At 44.3% G+C, this 8,313-nt stretch overlaps 1 long non-coding RNA gene across 1 annotated transcript in view; it reads left to right on the forward strand.

The window, feature by feature from the left end:
- LOC139023353 (uncharacterized) overlaps positions 1 to 8,067 on the forward strand; it is an 8,614-nt gene extending 547 nt beyond the window's left edge. Inside the window, exon 2 of the long non-coding RNA XR_011474488.1 lies at positions 5,603 to 8,067. This is a non-coding gene — a long non-coding RNA (uncharacterized lncRNA). The remainder of the gene's footprint in view (positions 1 to 5,602) is intronic.
- Positions 8,068 to 8,313: the final 246 nt, after the last annotated feature.

Consider the following 8,313-nt stretch of genomic DNA (forward strand, 5'->3'; position numbering starts at 1 on the left):
ATCGTCATACCCACCCTCTGCTATGTTGACACTAGTGTTGGGTCCATTCCTCTTCATCATGTTCTCTCCACCCAGCTATGTTGAACACTGAGTAGTTGGGGTCCATTCCTCTTCATCATGTTTCTCATCCACCCAGCTATGACATTACATGTGGCCATTCCTCTTCATCATGTTTCTCATCCACCCAGCTATGTTGACACTAGTGTTGGGCCATTCCTCTTCAATCTCACAGAGGCCAGGCACCATCCGCGTTAAATTACATTTTTTCTCCCAGCTACTTACCGATTTCTAGTCATTTGAACTCATTAATATTAGTTAATTTATTCAAGTAAAAATGTGGAATTGATAATTGTATATGTTCGTTAATTACTTCCTTACTACCATCATTCAACATTTCGATTTTGTTCTACCAACTTAAGTGGACATGGCCTCCATCATTTTCCAATGCCGTCATTGTGAAACACAAATTCAAAGCCGATTTCATACATCATGTTAACTGGACTTATGTAGTAAGTTACTTTGAAGAGCTGGTGATGGGGTCTAGGTAAGTGTTTCCGCTAGTCTAAATCAGTGCTACTTTGTCTTCAACTGTTCGTTAAATATAACCTACCTTTCTTTGTGGATTTACACGTTGAAAGATACAAATATATCTTAGGTGCCCTACCAATCTGCCTATTAATAAATCCGGTTCTTCTATGAGTACTTCGTAACAATTAAAAATCAAACATATTTAGTTAGGTTGGACTTCCGTGTTTACAGATAATGGGATATTTTCCATGGTATGGCTGGTGAGCATAGCGGTTAGCGGTGGTATGGGCTTGGCCATGAAGCGTTGTTAGTGGTGATATGGGCTGACATTAGCTCGTTAGCGTGGTTGATGGTGACTGCCTCATAGGCGGTTAGCGTATATGGCTGGTGCAGTAGCGCGGTATAGCGGGATAGGGCTAGGTCATACGTAGCTGTGATATAGGGCTGGCATAGCGGTTAGGAGGGTGATATGGGCTGCATAGCGGTTAGCTATATAGGGCTGGCATAGCGGTAGCGTGATAGGCTGGCCATAGCGGTTGGCGTGATATGGGCTGCATAGCGGTTAGCGTGATATGGGCTGCCATAGCGCAGTTAGCGTATATGGCTGCATAGCGGTTAGCGTGATGGGGCTGCATAGCGGTACTGAATGGGCTGCCATAGCGGTTAGCGTTGTGATTATGCAGCTGCCATCAACGGTTAGCGTGATATGGCTGGCTAGCGGTTAGTCGTGGTATGGGCTGCCATAGCGGTTAGTCGGTTGGATATGGCCGGGCCATAGCGTTAGCGTTATATGGGGCTGCATAGACGATTAGCGTGATATGGGCTGGCATAAGCGGGTAAGCGTTGATTATGGCTGCGCAGTACGCGGCTTAGCGTGATATGGGCTGCTCATACGGTTAGGTCATATGGGCTGACATAGCGTTAGCGAGTGTCATTATGGCTGGCATAGCGATTAAGCGAGTTGGAAAACCAATCACTAGCATTCTGACTTTTGATTGTGGAAGATGCACCTCCCCCTACTGCGGAAGATGCACCTCCCCCTGACTGCGAAGATGCCCACCTTCCCCTGACTGTCGAAGATGCACCTCCCCCTGACTGTCGAAAGATGGCACCTCCCCCTGCTGTCGATAGATTGCACCTCCCCCTGACTGCGAGATGCACCTCCCCTGACTGTTCGAAGCTGCACCTTCCCCCTGATCTGTTCATAATGCCACCTCTCCCTGACTGTCGCAAGATGCACCTCCCCCTTGCACTGTCTGAAGATGCCACCTCCCCTTTCTTGACTGTCGAAGATGCACCTCCCTCCCTGACTGTCGAAGATGCATCACTCTCCCTGACTGTGTCGAAGATGCACCTCCCCCTACTGTCGAAGGATTGCACCCCCTGAACTGTTCGAAGGTCATGCCACCCTCCTCCCTGACTGCTATCGTTGATCTTCCACTGAAATCCTCTGCTTTGTAAAGTTCACTCAAAGACGCTAAGGCCTTTTCATATACTGTCTACAAATGGTCATGCCCACATGTGAGTAGTGTGATTACGCTGTGATGTTTACTGTGATGTCTTAAACACCCTAATTATATGTTATAATCACCACTCTGCTTCTCTGCATAGTCTCAAAACACACACTTTGTGACAAGGTTCACACACATAAGCTTTCCCTCCACACTCCTTTGTAGCCCGCTGACTCCCAGGGATGGACAACTGTCACCTGCACATGCTCTTCAGGTAAAGGTCAGCTCCAAAGAGCCGGCCCCTTTTTTTATTTTTAGGCTCTCGGGGTTGCCGCGGACGCGAGAACCGACACCCTGTTTCTCTAACCAGAGAGAGAAGAGCCTCCTCCAGCTTGCTCTGTTCATCAGTGGCGTTGTCGTCCACGTCAGTGCGCGCACGCATTCTAACTGCGTCAAATATCCTACTGTGTCTGATATAGATGTTCACAGAGAAGGCCTTTTAACAGGTGTCTGGCAACACTGGTTAATCCCATCCACATGACCCCCAGGTCTGGGGAAACATCCGTAAACAGTCGGGAATTAGCCTTGACGCACAAGCACCGCATTACCACAAACGATCCAAGGACACCGCAGTCAAGAGGTTGACCCGGAAAATTGTGTTCCGGAGATTTGTGCAAACTGCTGGGACTTAGCGAAGGACAAAACTAGCCTTATGTCATCTTGTAATCATTCTCTGTATGTGTTGACAGTTTCGCACAAGATCGTCACGAACAAGAGAGAGAAAAATATAGAGATGGAAAAACTCTGCAAGAGAGGACAATCTCTATAAAGATGGTATTGTATATGACTGCAGTATTTGACAGGAATATTGAATTTTGGTGAATATCAAAAACGCTCCAGTGCGCTTTGGAACTGTATTTAGAACTTCTAGAGAAGCAACACACAAAAGATAAGCTGAGTTCTAGACGAACTATTGAGACCTTCGGACCGTATAAGACACAATAATCTATGAGAAATAACTGAGCGAACTTCTCTCTAGCCAGATGGCTCTGTCTTGGAAACTGAGAAATTACAAAGAGAACTTTGGGAACCTGGACTTTGGCGAACATAATTTGGAGACTGGATGATAAGAAACTTAGAGAAAGACGCAACTGACGATAATTAATGTATTTCCAAATAAATCCAACGAGATCAAGATTCAACAAACCGTGGAATTATTTTGTGGCAGAGAGATAGGCTTCGGTCTTCAACTCAATTAATCACAATCGTGCTGTTCGATTTCAATGGATGACACTACTAGTCACAGGAGATGAATAATCGTGGCGAGATGTCAAACCACTTCTGTTAATGACTAAACCTCATTGGATGAGGAGATTAAAAATCATTATTTAACTTTAAAACAAACCAGCGCCAAGAAGTTATTTAAAAGGAGCCCCGCCCCCCAATTTCCCAAATCTGTTTATACCTATTTTTTTTGGATAAAAACGGTTGTTGGCTGCCGTCTTGAATCTCTAACCCTTTACTGTGAGTTCTTAATGCTCAACGGTTGAGTTGTTGTATAATGTGTACTGCAATATTTCACCTTCCCCACAACCCCCACAACTCCGAATCCAGATCATTAGCGTCCACAATGCTCCTCTGCAATAACGGTTCCGTTAAAGCTCAATCTGATCGCCTCAAACAACTTGTACACGGTCGTGCATGGAGTGTTGACGTCGTTAACCAACCGGCTTTTGTGTAGCCGACAGCAGTTTTGATGGATCTTCTCCCGGCTTCTCTCGCTCCCACCGGGGGTGAGAGTTTCCTCTTAAACCCCCATGATGTTGCTCCCTCCCCGGTTCTCCTCCTCCTGTTCCGCGGGTCTTATTCGAGTTCGCAGGCGCATTCATCCAGGACAGCGGCTTACGCATCACCACAGACCCGGCACTCCGACCTCAACCTTATGGCCGGGCCAAAGAGACGGTGTATCGACTCGACAGGTAAAATGAGTCCCGAACTTACTGACTGACGTTGGCAGACCACAATAAGCGTGGATAGCCGTAGCCTTAAAATTACGTCCATACGCCTTCAATTACCTGGAAGTGAACCCTGGCTCCAACATGGATCTAGACAAAACGATGATAGATGTGCAATAGATCTGTCCACCATATGTAGTTGAAACACAACACTTCGCCCGTCTGCCTGCACTCAGGCTTGAGGTAAGAAGGGCTTAAATACATATTGATTTGAATTATGAATACATTTGATTGAGTCAGATCCAGTGCAGATCTGGTCAAAATAGCAGTCAACACTTTCTAATCATTGACTGTGCGGTAGTTTGCCCGTGTAATAGACCTGTGAATATCCAACCAAAAGTAAATCCAGGCGCAAACTAAACTAGCCTAAATATATTTGCCCAGTGCTGCAGCATCTTATTAATCAAGATAAGGTATTCCAACCACAGGCAATTGTGTGTCCTGAAGCGGGAATCGTCGCGCGAGACAGAAGTGACAACCGTTAAACTGTTAGTGCAAACGTGTTTTTGAGCGCCACTCAGCGGTTTATCTGAGCTTCCCGTGTTAGGAGGAGTCATCAATGTTGACAACCAACTGGCAGTATGAAATGTACCTTTGTTAACTCAACACCTCTTTCGGTGACTTGTCCTATCAGCTATGGGTCACTGGACACATGGATTGCAGGACATTGGGCATTGGAGTGGGACCACAAGTGGGGAGTGGCATGTACTCTTGCTCTCATACAGTTGGTCTAGCAGCCTGCTTGTAGCCCAAACATAGTGTAACGACCCTGGTTTATAACGACCCTGGCCGATTAGCCAGGCCTAATCGCCCAACATCAGTGTCCGACCTCACTTAATGCTGTGTGGGCTGAATGGAAGCAAGTCCCCGCCAAAGCAATTATTCCAACATCTTTAGTGGAAAACTGTTATAGCAGCAAAGGGGACCAACTCCATATTAATGTCCATGATTTTGGAATGAGATGGTTCGACGAGCAGATGTCCAAACATACTTGTCCTTTAGTGGTATTGCATAAATATTGTACTGCAGTGGGCTAAACAGTCACACAGAGTGATTCTTTGGTAGTCCTAAAACAAAGATCTTACTTTGAAGGCAAAAGTATTACACCTCACCCACACATGGTTATGGCTAAACATAGGCTGTTACCATGTACAGAGATACAGTTGAAATGTATTTACATTTAGTGTTTTCATCCCAATATACACTTTATATACAACTCCAGAAGACCGAACTATAACAAAAACTGTTGACATAGAAAACACCAGAGATTTTTTGTCAGTTAAATTTTGTTTTTAAAAACTAATTCTCTGAAAAAGCATGAATAATCATTCCACCATGAGGCCACCTAGAGGCGCTTTTGGTCATTGACTGCAGGACAGGGCCTAACTAAAACATATTTTGATAAGTATTGATGACCATCTCATAGACCCATGCCTGGTGGTGTCACCTCCCTGTATGAACGAGGCAGACGAATACAGTCGAGGCTCTGGAGGAACATCCACAGAGAGATGGATGGACGACCAGGATGGAGGATAGAGGTGGAGGAGAGCGTGGAGGTACGTAACCACGGAGGAGGATTCAGGTGTTTTTGATGGGCAACAGATGTAGGGGTCTTCCTAAATAGTGCACTACTTTTGACCAGGGCCCTCCTATGGGGGGATCCTAAATAGGGATTGGGGTGCCATTTGGGATGCAGGAGTTGTTTTTTACACTACCGTTCGGSCTCATTCCCAAATCGGCTCCTAGCACCTTGCCYCCAGTAGACGTTTGTGTAAATCTGAGAGGATTGGACYAGAATTAACAATATGTTAATCACCCTTCTAGCCTTCTAGACTTGYGMTAATTCATGCCATTTTGATTACTTAGRGCATACTATCTAGGGGTCATTTGCTTACCTAGTGCACACTATCTAGGGGTCATTTGCTTACCTAGGTGCACACTATCTAGGTGCTAGGGATTGGTTTGGGACTGGGCCAGAAGTCTTTTTTTTTAACAAAGAGCTTTAAAAAATGCCACTACTGCCTTTTAGCTTGTAACACTTCCAACCAGCTCCCCTTCTTATCTAATGAAGCCGTAGCATCAAACACAAATCACATGCGTCGCTAAGCTAATAGCCCACTACACTGTACATTTTTAATTAGCTAAAGCTTCATTGGAATTCAATTGGCTAAGCTAATGGCTAATGCTACAATGTAATTATATGAGTGAAGCTAAGCTGAAGCTAATGCTACTATGTAGTTCTATTAGTGAAGCTAAGCTACAATGTAATTCTAGTAGTGAAGCTAATGCTAATATGTAATTAATGTCACTTGGCTACAGCTAAACTGAATTGAAAATCACGTTGCCTTTAAAAACCACTCCTTAGCAAGAGACTGTTTTCTGTCTCACCACTGTGTCTTCTCACAAAGTAGCCTTTTTTTTGTAGCTAAAGTGTTTCACACGTCACGTTTTAGGTCAGATAGCTAGCCTACCAGTTGGGTGTTTTTTTTATTTTTTATTTTGTTCATCATGAGGGAATCATTTACTATGTTCAGCACACAACTACAATGTTTCCCACTGTAGAAAACGTTTATTGAAATGATSGCCAAAATGTGTGTCCCAACATCTTGGSGTCTGGTCGGTGGACCTGTCACCTGTTGCTACCTGTCAGTCATTGGTGCTGTACTACATTGAAAGGGATGGTTGCTCTGTTACTATGGGAACAGGTTGTTATAACACATACTGTAAAGTAACTGGGTCGAACTGATTGATTTTGTTTGAGTTTTTTTACCGATATTCGTCTTGGATCAATTCTCATAGTGCTATTGTTTTTTTTTTGTGTTATTCATTGATAAAAACCCTGTGAAAGTTATTAGTTGGCCACCGGTTCTCAAATACAGGTCACCAGTTTTGGGCTTTCTTGGAAGAAATTCTCTTTGTTCTGCTCTGCTTTAATTGTGGTGCCTTGCCCCTTTAACAAGTAAGAGGAACAATATGACTGTTCTCAAATCTGTGGTCCCCACTCAAACCCCCCTAACCCAGTATAAGCTACACAACTACAAACTGGCCTGGGATCATTTCTTACATGATGATTTTTTCCCCTCCTTCATATTGGTGGTGTCTCTTGGGTCGTATTCTCTAGGAAACTAAACGGAATCAAACTCTGCAGGCAACTACCTGAACTTGTCTAAATAAGAAACGCTTGTTTTCGTTGCAAAACATTCTGCGTGATTTGCACTAATGAATACGACCCTGGCCCAATAAAACCTATTTTCCTCCCTTCCCTGTTCCAGCTAAACCACTCGTATTGCCTTAGCTTGGCCCATGGAGTGAGCCGTCACTGGTTCTGGTGGGCCGTAGTGGGAATGCAGGATTCTGTTCCAGCTCTATACCTAATTTAATCTAGCCTAATCATGGTCAACAAATCAACTCAAGACCAGGAGTAGTGGATTCATTTTCAGTTGTGTTAGAGCTGGGTCGGGACAAAAAACCTGCACACGCAACTCTTGAGACTGAGTTGTTTACCCCAGCCTTATCTATAGTGTAGATGAACCTAGCGCAGAAATAGTACCACCCTGTGGTTCTCTGGGTGTATGACACTGATCTGATGCCTAATTCAGACTAAATGGAGGCTTAACCAGTCCAGTACAGCTCGGGGTTTGGCCCTATAGTTGTGAATCAAGTGTTTTGCTTTCCTGAGAACTGAAACGATAACCGATACTCTTTTTAACATGCCAAATGAATCAACGTTTCCCTTGTTTTAACTTAGTGTCTGCAATCTGAACTGGGACCCTATTCCATATATAGGTCGCTACCTACAGAGCCRGATCAAACATATCACTATGTAGGGAAATAGGTTGCCAGTTCAGATAAAGCCAGTGGTTTTCATGCTTTTGGATCTATTGACAGGCAGCTTTTTTTTTAAACTACATAAAGAAGGCTAAATAAAATGCATTGAGTTTGTTTTTTAAACATTTTCTCTGAATAAAATGTCTGTATGCCTTCCGCTCTCTTGGTTGAGAGGGTCACTCTCTAAAAGGCAGGTCTGACTGCATTGGCAAAAGAAAAGGTCAAGAAATAAAATTTGAGAGTTGGCTTGTCTCTGTTTCTTTCCTGTAATAGATTTGATCCATCAATTCATCATGTTTCCCATCCACCCAGCTATGTTGACACTAGTGTTGGGGTCCATTCCTCTTCATGTTTCTCATCCACCCAGCTATGTTGACACTAGTGTTGGGGAGGTGCATCTTCGGAACAGTCAGGGGGAGTGAATCTTCGACAGTCAGGGAGAGGTGCATCTTCGACAGTCAGGAGAGAGGTGCATCTCGGACAGTCAGGCC

The sequence above is a fragment of the Salvelinus sp. IW2-2015 genome, linkage group LG31, assembly GCF_002910315.2.
Source record: "Salvelinus sp. IW2-2015 linkage group LG31, ASM291031v2, whole genome shotgun sequence".
Lineage (NCBI taxonomy): Eukaryota > Metazoa > Chordata > Actinopteri > Salmoniformes > Salmonidae > Salvelinus > Salvelinus sp. IW2-2015.